This window comes from Solanum stenotomum, chromosome 11 (genome assembly GCF_019186545.1).
Source record: "Solanum stenotomum isolate F172 chromosome 11, ASM1918654v1, whole genome shotgun sequence".
Classification (NCBI taxonomy): Eukaryota; Viridiplantae; Streptophyta; class Magnoliopsida; order Solanales; family Solanaceae; genus Solanum; species Solanum stenotomum.
Window position 1 is genome coordinate 35833117 of NC_064292.1, and position 13475 is coordinate 35846591.

Below are 13475 nucleotides of genomic sequence, written 5' to 3' on the forward strand. Positions count from 1 at the left end.
CCTACATGATGTCACCATGTAGGGACCGGAGCTACTCTTGATCCTTCTCTCCATTCACGTGGCTAGTACGGTGCTTATCCGAGTTTGTTGGTGAGTCCTCAATGATTCGAGGGCTATGTTATGTTTCCTACTCCTATGTTTTGAGACTTTAGCTTGCAATTGTATTTTGACTATGAGGGGAGCCGGTAGTATGTCATGGCCCCCGTCCTATCTATGTATGTAGAGGTGTGCGTTGGACAAGAATTTTGTAAATGAGCTTGACTCTTGTTCTATGATGTCATTTTGAAATGGTTTGCCCTTAGTCCCTATTTCTCGTTAATTAATGTTGAATGTGCTTCCGCGACCGATGAAGTGTGATGACAAGTTTGAGAGGCTTGTTTGGGGTTCCTTCGGGTTCCTCATTCGCCATGTCACGTCTAGGCCCTAGGCTTGGGTCGTGACAGTATTCAAGTGACCTTAATTGATATCCAAAATCATGTCCCACACTAATGAATTGACCATTACATCTAAGAACAATTAAGAATCACTCGGTATGACCTTATATGCAATTCATGAATGGTTCAGGTCTTAACTTGGAAATTTTCGTGGTGTTACATGTAGCTATATGCTGGGTACTAACACTCAATCTTATCTAAGGTAAAGAACAATTACTATTATTGTTATAAAATGATGGGGCCGTGTTTGCAATGTAAATAGCAAATTGCATATGCGGCGCAATCACAAATGTAAATGTTTAAACAACATATGTGTGTATATATTACCAACTTTTTATTAATTGTCGTCTTACCAATATTTGTGGCAGTTCACCTAAATATATGTTGGGCCCATGTGCACGGGCAACCACGTCTAGTTGAAGAAGAGAGGCAACTAATTTGTCTAAGTATTAAAAGGAAAAATTAAATAAAAACACATCTTATTTTATCGTAATCTCTAAAATTCCCTACCAATTAGAAATTTTCAAAAATTCCCTCTCGGATATATCACTCTTTCTCTCGCTGATACATCCTTATCCCCCTCTCAAATACATCCCTCCCCTATCTAATACATCCCTCCCTTTTCGGATACATCCTTCACTTATGTATCCGGATGTCTACTGATGTATCCGGAAATCCAGTGATATATCCAGATGTCATATCTCCTCTCTAATACATCCCTCTCCTCTCGGATACTCCCTCACATATGTATCTAGAACTCCAGTGATGTATCCGGAAGTCTAGTGATGTATCCGAAATTCATAAATTTTAAGGAATTTTTATAATTTGGAAAAGAATAGGGAAATAATGTAATTAGCTCTTAATACTATGAGATTTAGGTAAGTTATACTTAAAATATTTAAAAACTATTTATCTACCGGCCATATAATGTACTATTTATTTTATTTTCTCATCGTATTTAAGATTATGATTCAATGTACACAATAACAAAAAACTGCATAATCAATTCAACTATCCATTTATGTGGTTATCCAATATATAATCAAAATATGATTAATAAGTAAGGTTCATTTTAGGAGAAAAATTATCCAAATATATCTAAAATAAATAAAGAGAGCCTCAGAAGATGTCATAATAAATTTAAATAATTCTCCAATTAGTTCTCTCTATTTATTAATAAACTTTGAATTAATCATAATAATTATAACTCATTGGAGAATTATAGTAGAAGGTGAAATATTGATTGATTAATAAATAGAGAGAGGAAGAGGTATTTGTGGATAAAAATTAAGGTCTTCGAGGTTTATCTTTTTCTATCGTCTTAAATGAAAATAAATGTAGATAAATTTTAGATTTTTAAAATTAGTTATTAATCAGAAAAATTAGAAGAAAAACCCTAAAATTATGCGGAAAAAATAAATAAAAATGGTGGTCATGGAGAGGTGTCAGATCACCTCTTCTATATCTAGTTTTGAGTTGCTTCTTCACTAAATTTCTTTACTTTTATATGTTGTAGTATTAGTTTAACTGATTTGCCTTTAGTCACAAGTGAATAAATAAAACCCAACAATACCAATGTATGACAGCAAGGTGTCATTGAATTAAAAAAAATTACCAACAAACGGTTTTGCACAATTATTTTGGAAAAAACAAATCTATCTTCAACTCCAAATAGAAATTTTCCATTTACTAATATCTGAAGCATTTCTATTCTCTTATGATGGTGTAGTTAATTTTACATGTGATATAATCAAAGGGAAATGAAGGTTTAGGGTCATATAAGCTTACCCAAATGATTTACCACAAGAAAACTTTTCCAAAATCGCCACCAAGGATTTCACAAGCTCAAAAATGGAAAATTAGGGCTTAAATCCCGAAAATGGCATGTCAAAACTCTCCCAAGTATCGCAAAAGCGACCAGGGGATTGCTTCGCTAAAAGCTCGGGTCTCGTTGAAGAGACAGTCCATTTGCTTAACACGAGGTCGCTTAAGTGACAGGACCTTCGCAAAAGTGAGGCATGCAGCACCAGAAAACATAGCTAAGACTCAAAACTCTAAAATGGCCCTCGGAATTCGTTCGAAACCCCGTAAACATAAACCACATAAAAAAATAAATTATACGCGATGCTCCGAACTCAATGAAACTGTCAAATTACGAATCTTAGGGCTTTTTGACCCAATATTTGTTAAAACCACAAGACACTAACTCAATACCTAAAAGGCTAAAACAAGCTCGAGGACCTCTCAAAATCAACCAAGACTGACCTAGGCCTAAAATTACCTCCTGAATCCAACGAAACTCTCGAAAATTCTTATTCGAGCATTCGAACCCCGAATGTTGACCACAGTCAACCCAAAGACTAAATTTCCACAAATTCACAACTTGGAACCTCAAATTCTCAAAACGACTCCGAATCTCAAATGACAACTCTCACAACTCAAATTCCACATTTCGGGACTGATGGAATCAAAGGAATTTCATTCTGACACTCGAAACTCCAAAAGACTCCAAAAACCATTTATAAGCAACTTAGTCTTTCAAAATCACAAACCTACCAATTTATCAACTTGTAACTCAAAGTTTGAAACCAACTTCCAAAACTCAATCATAGAAGACTCAGGGTCCATATCGGGAGGGCAAAATGGTAATTTTACGAAAAAATCAAAAATGGTCAACTGGATCAGTGCAATTATTTAAGAATGTTGGGGTCGTATTTCCAATGTAAATAGCATAATAACATATGCGGTGCAATTACAAATGTAAATGTTCAAACAACATATGTGCGTATATATTAACAAGTTTTTATTAATTGTCGTCTTACCAATATTTGTGACAGTTATCATCTAATATATGTTGGGCCCATGCGCGCACGAACTATAACACCCCAAATATTTTTGAGTTGAGACTCGAACCATTATTCGTGTGTGAATAAGATTTTACTGAGAAATTTTAAATTTTCTTAGGTGTTAAGGTCACTAGATACAGCACATCGAGTTCCAAAAAGAACTGAAGAGAAATTCATTCAAGTCATCCGTTAGTTTTTCACAAATTTGGGTCAACTTCATCCGTAAGAGTTAGGTAGTCCATAAGGTATCAAATCGAATATCTTTGAGTCCTCTTTCCAACGCCACCAAATTTTCTAAAATCAAAGTTCGTATGAGGGAGATATACCTATTTGAGTGCAGCCCCTATAGTTAAGGATAATTCATCTGAACTGAGGAGGGGTATTTTGGTCTTTTCCTTACCCTCACTTAGTCTAAGCGTGAATTAACCCCAATCAAGGGTCTAAACTTATTAGAATCAGTTTCATTCACCCCCAAAACGTTTAGGGCATTAGAGAGAAGATTCAAGAGGAGAAAAAGTTCAAGGTTTCCAGCGTTCATCCAAGATTTCGCCAAGAACCTAGTTCTTTGAGGTATGTAAATTCTCATAGCGTTGGGTTTGTTCGCCCACACACCAATCATGTGATTTCTATCCGAAATTTTGTTCTTGAGGTTGAATGATTTGAGTTCTTGATGAGTTTCTTGAGGTTTGTTCTTCATTCCTTGTTAATGGAGTTTGTTGAGTTCTTGAGGTGAGGGTTTAGAGTTTGAGGATTGTTCTTGAGAAAATTTGAGTAGATTTTCGTTTACTTATGTTGGGTTTACGAATCTAAGGAAGTATAAAAGAAATCAATCGATTCTAGGTAAATAAGGATCAAAAATTGAGAAGAAAAATTCATCGAATTGTACTAAAAAAAGGCTGGGGTGGCACGCCCCTGTATCACCTAAGGGGGTGGCACCCTGCACCTACAACGCACCCCAAACCAGCCTCAGGAAATTGAGAGCTGGCGTGGTGCACCACTGTTGCGCCAAGGATGTCAGGTTCTTCCGCCTCTGTTCTTCATTATGTATTCGTTCTTTCAAAATGTATCTTCGCTCTCTTCTTGATTTTAACTATCCAAACTACATCTAATCATTGAGAAATCCTATATAGCCTAATAAAGAGTCTTGAAATCATAATTTAAATTTAAGATAGAGTTAAGAGTAGAGTTTGAGAAAGTCCTTCGAGTCTTTTTGAGAAGTCATCTACAATTATTTATAACTTGTTTCAAGACTTTAGTAAATGAGTATGAGAACGAGAAGAATTGTATTCATGAGTCTATATTGTAATTGAGATCTTTGAGTTGAGTCGTTCATGCCTAAAATTCCACATGCACTACATATATTGAGTATCCTTGAGAGAAGTAATATCGTTGAGTTATAAGTTTCGAGTTCTTGAGTCCTTGAGTTCTTGAGTCTTGAGTTCTAAGTACTGAGCTTCCATATTGTTATTAAGATCCCTGATTTGAGTCATTCATGTCCATATTTCCAAATGAACCTATGATTTGAGTTATAAATTTTGAGAAGGTTTTTAAAGCCAACACTTGAGTTCTTAAACTGAGTTTTGAGAAAGTAAAGATGAGTTTTGAGAAAAGAGTTTATAAAAATGATTAGTATGACAATCGAGTATGCCATCAATGTATGAGAATTATAGTATCTAGATATACCATCAATGTTTATGCAGTATGACTTCCCAAGTCATCAATGATCATATTAAAATATGATTTTGATATATTTTTCAGAAAGAGTTTTCAAGTATGAATTGAGTAAGAGTATAAGGGGACTACGTATTCCCAGAGGTATCAATTTTTACATTGATAAAAGAGAAACTGAGAGTTCAAAATGAGTTATGAGTTTAAAAGATATTTCAAGAGCAGTTACCTCTTTTAAGAGGGAAGTTTGAGAAATTATCTCAAACCAGAGGAAGAGTCATGTTTTTAAACATATGAGCATGAGTATATATTATTGGGAGTAGTATTGAGCACCGATATGGGGATGAGTTCAGATAACTCAAAGTCCTCATAAACCATGTATGCCAAAATGGGTAAATGGTTATACTTTTTAGATGATTCTTTATTGTTTTTTAAGCATAGCTTAGTAGATCCACTTAGTTGAGGATGTCTTATACTCCGGCAAGGTGTAGGATAGTTCTGGTAGTGTGGGTGAGACCCTGTATCATCACGTAGCTCATAGTGATGGTTGTCGGTTAGAGAATCTCCCAAATAAGAATTATTATTGTATTCCTACATACAATTGAGTTATTATTGTATTTTTACATACAATCGAGCTATTATCTACTATTTAAAACTTTTCCATATATTGCATCTTTTATTGTTACTTTATCGTTGAGTTGAATTGAGTAACTTAAGTTGAGTATCTTGAGTTGAGTATCTTTAATTTGAGTATCTTGAGTTGAGTTGAGTATTCTTGAGTAGAGTTGAGTATTCTTGAGTTAGATTGAGTTGAGACGAGGTGAGTATGTCTTCCTTATTATTAGTTTGAGCTTAAACATATATTGCAGAGTTCTCCTTACATACTCGTACATTCCATGTACGGATGCCATTTGGCCTACATCATTTTATGATGCAAATACAAGTATTCAGGAATATCAGCAGGCAATTTGTTGATGTCATGTGATGTTCCAGTTAGCTTTGGTGAGCCTTCTTATATTCCAAAGGACTTCCCCTTTACCTTGCATTTAGTAGTTTGGAGATGTCGTGGGTTTTGTCTCCATATCCTTCTGTAATTGATTAACATCCCAAATACACCTCATTCGATTCTAGGTGTAGACGACCGTTAACTAGTATAAAACTCAACGAATAGTTGGTGTCGAACCCACAGGGAATGGTACATGTCTAAATTTAGTTATTAAGTTATAAAGTGGACTATTCGGTTATAGGAATATACATTATCGAAAACAAGTAAAAAAGTCTAGGGTATTACAACGAATATCAGATGTTGGTTTGGATTGTTAATTATCAGCTACAATCAAGCACGAGGGAAATAAAAATATAGAGAGGCATTCTCGGGATTTGATCGATTATGGGAAAATTTCACTATATGGGTAAATAAAATTACTAACAAATAGCTAACTATCAGTGGGTAGGCTAGACTATAAGTAAGATAGTTTTCTCCCGAACAACTACCACGATTCAAGTGATTTCTTTTGAACATCAACAAGCTTAGCAAATAAGAACAACCCACACCTTAATTCATCTACTCTCTCGAGCTAGATAGGTAGAATTGAGTTTAGGATATACTCTTTCGAGCTAAACCCATATCAACACAATACCTGCAATCATTAATTGAAAGCTTTGATTCTAAAACCTCTTTTTCAAGCAAGCCCAGAATTCTAAGTTAGAATTGCATTCGCAACTACAATTCTTAGATTAAAACACATCTATCAATTAAACCCACTTTAATTAAGCATTTAAGCTAGTAAATAACAATACCCATAAGCGAATTCATCCCATAATCACATGATCACACCCCAAGAATTGGGGTTTTAGCCAAATATCATAAAAAGGTAAAAACAATTACCAACTCGATTGGCCATCAGCAGGGTAATAGTCTTCAATCCTTTACAATGTTCCAAAATGGTTAAATTCAAAAACCCAATTCCAAATCCTCGCAATTAAACTTAGAAATCTACAAAGTTTACAATAAGAACTGGAAAACCAAAAGAAAACTCTAATTCTCAAACTTAGGGATCAGAACTACTCAATTTTCCTTTTGAATTCCAATTTATAGTTGCTACGTTTTGACCTAAAAGTCCATTTGGTGGAATAAGTCGCGCCTCACCGAGTGATTTGGTGATCCGCCCTTTGCTCCCTTCCATCGCCATTTTGCATTGATCCTCAACCTCCCAGGTCCTGTAACTTTGGGCGATCCAACTTGTTGTCACGGACTCGATCGGCGATTCACTGACTGCCTATTTCTATCGCCAACTTGATTTTTCCCCAAGGCTGGCACACTGGAACTTTGGGCGAGCTAAAGAGCCACTCGGTGGTTCGCCGAGTGGTCTTGGCGATCACCAGGATCACTTTTCTTCACTTCTTCATCTTGTTAGTTCCTTTTTGTCTGGTAGTGTCCTTGCCTTGCTCCTTAGCCTGTAATGCTACAAGTCAACACTTTAACATCATTTTAGAGCATAAATTAGACATTTTAGGACACTTATACTATCAAAATAAATCCCTAAATGAGTTGAAATCTTAGACTCATCCGTAATAGTAGAGGCTTCATAGATAGACAGAGTTGAGGAATTTTTTTGTATCTACTTTATTTTAAGTATTGTTCAGAATTTTTGAAGTTGAGTATTTGAGTTCAATGAATTTAATTCAGTTTTAAGCTTATGTATGCTTGAGTTAGTCTTTCGCTTATAGTCAACCAGGATGAGGATTCTCTTGGGGACCAGCAACGGTTCTCAAGTGTTGGCCACGTCCAGGGTGTATACTCAATCCGTGACAAACATTGTATCAGAGCACAGAGTTCAAATGTCCTAGGGTGTCTATGAAGTCGTGGCAGTATGATCTTATTTATGATTGTAAGGGCCCCACTTCTATAAATGAGGGACTACAGACATTTAAAAAAAGTTTCCCTTCTTACATACTCTTTATCGTGCAGTAGAACTGTGTCATAAGGAATTTATTCTAACTCGTGCTTTTCTCATATCCATTCGAATACCCCTCATACTCAAGGTAGTTGAAAATCAAATCCAGATCCTTATCGATGAGTTACTCTCAGCAAAAATATTGAGAAAGTCATGAGACTGCATAGGGGCTTGAGAGAAGCATGTGAGTGAGTTTAAGTGTTGAGTTTGGAAAGAATGCACTCATATTCATGTGAATAGTGTGTTTAAGCTAAAAGCAAGATATACTCTCTTCTCTAAACCTTTTTTAGGTGATACCCTTATGAAGAGTTGTGTTGTAGAGCTTGCATAGTATTTGAATCCGAAGAGATAGTATGAGTTATGAGGCTATAAGCAGTAGTAGTAAAATGGCCAGAGTTAGAGAAAAGCATGCAGAGGTATAGAAATCTATGAAAGGGAGATAGTGATGAGGCAAGTTATGTTATTATAGTCATGCCCCCAGTAAGTTATTAATGGTGAGTTTTCCTTTATGAGTAGACTAAGGAATAATAATCTTGTTTAGAGTTCATGATATGAGGTAGAGGAATAGTTACGAGTTAGGATGAGTTAGAGTATATTTTATCTAGAAAGGAGGTTATGATGAGGTGTCATTGTGTTGGTAATGACCAAGTGTAGATGTTGACTAGAAGAGCATGAGTATTCATGAGGTGATAGATCTAGGCCACAATTATGATTTTTGAGGGAGAGCCCATGATATTCAAAGTGTTACAGAACTAATTTGGCAATGATGTATAGTGAATGAGTAAGTAGTACGCAAGTAGTGAAGTGGAATGTGATGGAAATTTGTAAGTAAGAAGACTGAGAGATAAAGACTGGCTACTTGTCATGAAGTTTTAGTGGGTGAGTGTTTCAAAACAAAATTCCTAGTAGTTGTGAATTAGTATAGTAAGCGAGCAATCATATTAATATTCGGGTTTAGTAATAAACACTAAGCTTGAATTCGAGATGAGTGGCATGATCAAAAGATGGCAACTTGAGGGTGATGGTGTTAGTTTTGAGATCTGATCTAGTAGGTTTGACTTGAAATAGGTGAGGAAATCAAAGTGGTACTTTGCAATAAAAATGTTGTATTATGACCCATAGAGGAGACAAATGAAGGCAGAGCAGTGAGAGGTACACCCGAGATTGTATGTGGCCAGACGAGGTCCCAATTGAGGCTATGATTTTTCATGTGTGCACAGATATTATAATTGAGCTGCCAATATGGGATAGGCTGGTGCAAGTGTTATTTTTTTCTTTCCTTCAGAGTTAAATGAAGCGGCCTTATAAGCCAATGAGAAGAGGTTAATAGAAGCATATTAGAAAGAGGTTTTAGAAGGAGTCGTAGTACCTGCTTATGGAGAGTTCAATAGCCATGAGATAAGCTTTTCCCTAGTATTAGAGTAAAGTCAATGTAGACCAGTTTAGAGATGCTGGAATAGATCCATAACTTTCAAGTGTCGGCTTTAGACCTAAGGGGGAAATGATAAGATAAGAAATCAAGTCAAGTGTTGAGAATAAGATAGTAATGTGTTCAGGAAGAGTTAATGTGGCGTATCAACCCATTCGTACTCTAGTGTATTCCTCAAAGTCTAGTCATTGCAAAATCTTGTTGATGTTTCTAGTATCCGGATTGTGTTTAGGACCTATACGCATACGTTTTAAAGAGATTCACATCTATACTCAATTACCAGAATAAGGAGCAAGGACTTTAGCTCATTGATCTTTTACCCAAAAGATTTTCAGTGATTCTTTAGTAGTTGAGTGATGCTAGAAGGATCAGGTTAATGGTCTTATCGTGATAGTGATGGTGTGATAATTCCATCTAAGGTTATAAATGTGGAGGAAGAAGAGGATGAGGTTTTACTATGACTAATAGTTAAATGAAAGCCCTTAATTGGTTCCGAGTATTAAAGCGGGAAATTCTAGTTGGTATGGTAGAGATTATGAGAGAATGAGAACGTCTTAAGAAGTTGGTTAGTAAAAGTCCATAGAGTTGTTAGAGTACTATGCTTGAATATGGTTTTGTTAAACATTAGGTGGTTCTTGATATGAGCCCGATGTTGGTTGAATGTGGTGGTAAGGAGTAAGATTCTTGGGATGAGATTTCCATTAGAGGTATGGAACCCGAACCTTATGATTTTAGGTTAAGCTTGAATATAGTAAGAGCATACCATTAGACTCGGGTCTTGGTAAGAATAGTGAGGTACCCTAGTGAGAGATATGAATTGCAGCTAATGAGGTATGGTAATAAGGAAAGAAGGGCATAGTTGAGGGGCGTTGCTAAGCTTAATAGCTAGCACTCACATTACCCCAAGTTAGCAATCACATTACCCTAGCCATAGTATTCCTATTCTTACTTCATGCCCAGACTTCCTTTGTTTCAGATAAGATAACTTCAGAGAGAGCGTGACTTTGTTTAAAACAACATCGTTCTTGAGTTATGTGCTATAGAAAGTCCCAACTCTTAGTATGAATTAGTTCAGCCTATGTTATTAGGCAAGTTCAGGAGTCAGAGAAGATGGTAAGAGGGACCCCGTTCCATTCCCTGTCCAGCCGTCATTCGAGGACGAATGATCCCAAGGGGGAGATATTGTAACACCCCGAAATTTTTTGAGCTAAGACTCGAACCATTCTTCGTGTTTGGATAAGGTTTTATTGAGAAATTTTAAATTTTCTTAGGTGTTAAGGTCACTAGATGTAGCACCTCGAGTTCCAAAAATTACTGAAGAGAAATTCATTCAAGTCATCCGTACGTTCTTTTAAATTTGGGTCAACTTCAAACGACCATAACTTTTAGCACAAAAAGAGTTAGGTGGCCCATAAGGTATCAAATCGAAGATCTTTGAGTCATATTTCAAATGCCACGAGTTTACTAAAATTTGAGTTTGTATGATGGAGATATACCCATTTGAGTGCAGCCCCTCTAGTTAAGGTTTTTCCATTCGAACTAGGGAGGGGTATTTTGGTATTTTCCTTACCCCCCTCCCCACTTATTCTAAGCATGAATTAATCCCAATTAAGGGTCTAAACTGGTTAGAATCAGTTTCAGTCACCCCCAAAACATTTAGGGCTTTAGAGAGAAAATTCAAGAGGAGAAAAAGTTCAAGGTTCCAAGCGTTCATCCAAGATTTCGCCAAGAACCTAGTTCTTTGAGGTATGTAAGTTCTCATAGTGTTGGGTTTGTTTGAACACATGCCAATCATGTGATTTTTATCTGTAATTTTGTTCTTGAGGTTGAATGATTTGAGTTCTTCAGGAGTTTCTTGATGTTTTGTTCTTCATTCCTTGTTAATGGAGTTTGTTGAGTTCTTGAGGTGAGGGTTTTGAGTTTGAGAGTTGTTCTTAAGAAAATTTGAGTAGATTTTTGTTTACTTATGTTGATTTTATGAATCTAAGGAAGTTTGAAAGAAATCAATCAACTCTAGGGGAATTACGATCAAAAATAGAGAAGAAAAATTCATCAAATTGTTCTGGAAAAAGGTTGGGGCGGCGCGCCCCTATAGCGCTTGAGGGACAGGCGGCATGCACCTGCAAACTAAGGGCTCGCGCGGTGCGCCACTGCTTCACCAGGGATGTGAGGTCCCTTCCACCTCCGTTCTTCATTCTGTATTCGTTCTTTCAAAACGTATCTTTGCTCTCTTCTTGATTTTAACTATCCAAACTACATCTAATCATTGAGAAATCCTATATATCATAATCATGATTCTTGAATTCATAATTCAAATTCAAGGTAGAGTTAAGAGTAAAGTTTGAGAAAGTCCTTTGAGTCTTTTCGAGAAGTCTTCTTACAATTATTTATAACTTGTTTCAAGACTTGAGTAAATGAGTACGAGAATGAGAAGAGTTGTATTCATGAGTCTATATTGTAATTGAGATCTTTGATTTGAGTCGTTCATGCCCATAATTCTACATGAACTACATAATATGAGTATCCTTGAGAGGAGGGAGTAATATCGTTGAGTTATGAGTTTTGAGTTCTTAAGTTCTGAGTACTGAGCTTCCATGTTTCTATTAAGAAGCCTGACTTGAGTTGTTTATGTCTATAATTCCACATGAACCCTATGATTTGAGTTAGAAATTTTGAGAAACTTTTTAAAGCCAACGCTTGAGTTCTTAAACTTAGTTTTGAGAAAGTAAAGATGAGTTTTTAGAAAAGAGATTCTAAAACATGATTAGTATGACAATTGAATATGTCATCAATGTATGAGCAGTATGCTATCTGGATATACCATCAATGTTTATGCAAGATGACTTCCCGAGTCATCAATGATCATATTAAAATATGATTTGATATATTTTTGAGAAAGAGTTTTCAAGTATGAATTGAGTAAGAGTATAAGGNNCCAGAGATATCAATTTTTACATTGATAAAAGAGAAACTGAGATTTCTAAATGAGTTATGAGTTCAAAAGACATTTCAAGAGCAGTTACCTCTTTTAAGAGGGAAGTTTGAGCAATTATCTCAAACCAGAGAAAGAGTTATGTTTTTAAACATATGAGCATGAGTATATATTATTGGGAGTATTATTGAGCACCGATATGGAAATGAGTTCGGACAACTCAAAGTCCTCATAAACCATGTAAGCCAACATGGGTAAAGGGTCATACTTTTTAGATGATTTCTTATTGCTTAAAGCTTTTTAAGCATAGCTTAGTGGATCCACTTAGTTAAGAATGCCTTATACTCCTGCAAGGTATAGGATAGTTCTGGCAGTGTGGGTGAGGCGATGTATCATCACGTAGCTCATAGTGATGGTAGTTGGTTAGAGAATCTCCCAAAAAAAGAGTTATTATTGTATTCCTACATACAATTGAGTTATTTTTGTATTTTTACATACAATTGAGTTATTATCTACTGTTTAAAAGTTTTTCATACATTGCATCTTTTATTGTTGAGTATCTTGAGTTGAGTATTCTTGAGTTGAGTTGAGTTTTCTTGAGTCATATTGAGTTGATACGAGGTCAGTATGTCTTCCTTATTATCAGTTTGAGCTTATACTTATGTTGCAGAGTTCCCCTTACATGCCCGTATATTTCATGTACTGACGTCATTTGGCCTTCATCATTTCATGATGCAGATACAGGTATTTAGGATCAACAACGGGCGTTTTGTTGAGGTCATGTGATGTTCCAGTCAACTTTGGTGAGCCTTCTTATATTCCGGAGGACTTCCCCTTTACCTTGCGGTTAGTAGTTTGGAGATGTTGTGGGTTTTGTCCCGATATCCTTCTGTAATAGTAGAGGCTTCATAGCTAGACAGAGTTGAGGAGTTTTTTTGTATTTACTTTCTTTTAAGTATTGTTCAGACTTTTTAAAGTTGAGTATTTGAGTTCAATGAATTTAATTTAGTTTTAAGCTTATGTATGCTTGAGTTAGTCTTCCGCTTGTAGTCAGTCAGGATGAGGGTTTGCTTGGGGACCAGCAATGGATCTCGAGTGCCGGTCACATCCAGGGTGTAGACTCAGGTCGTGACACAAACAACCACATCTTGATGAAGAAGAGAAGCAACTACGTCTAGTTGAAGAAGATAAACAACTAATTTGTCTAAA

The 13475-nt window shown here is 35.9% G+C and overlaps 1 protein-coding gene across 2 annotated transcripts in view; it reads right to left on the reverse strand.

Moving 5' to 3' along the window:
- Nucleotides 1–13475, reverse strand: part of LOC125845265 (uncharacterized) — a 262691-nt gene that overhangs the window by 239562 nt on the left and 9654 nt on the right. The gene's annotated exons all lie outside the window — the stretch shown is intronic.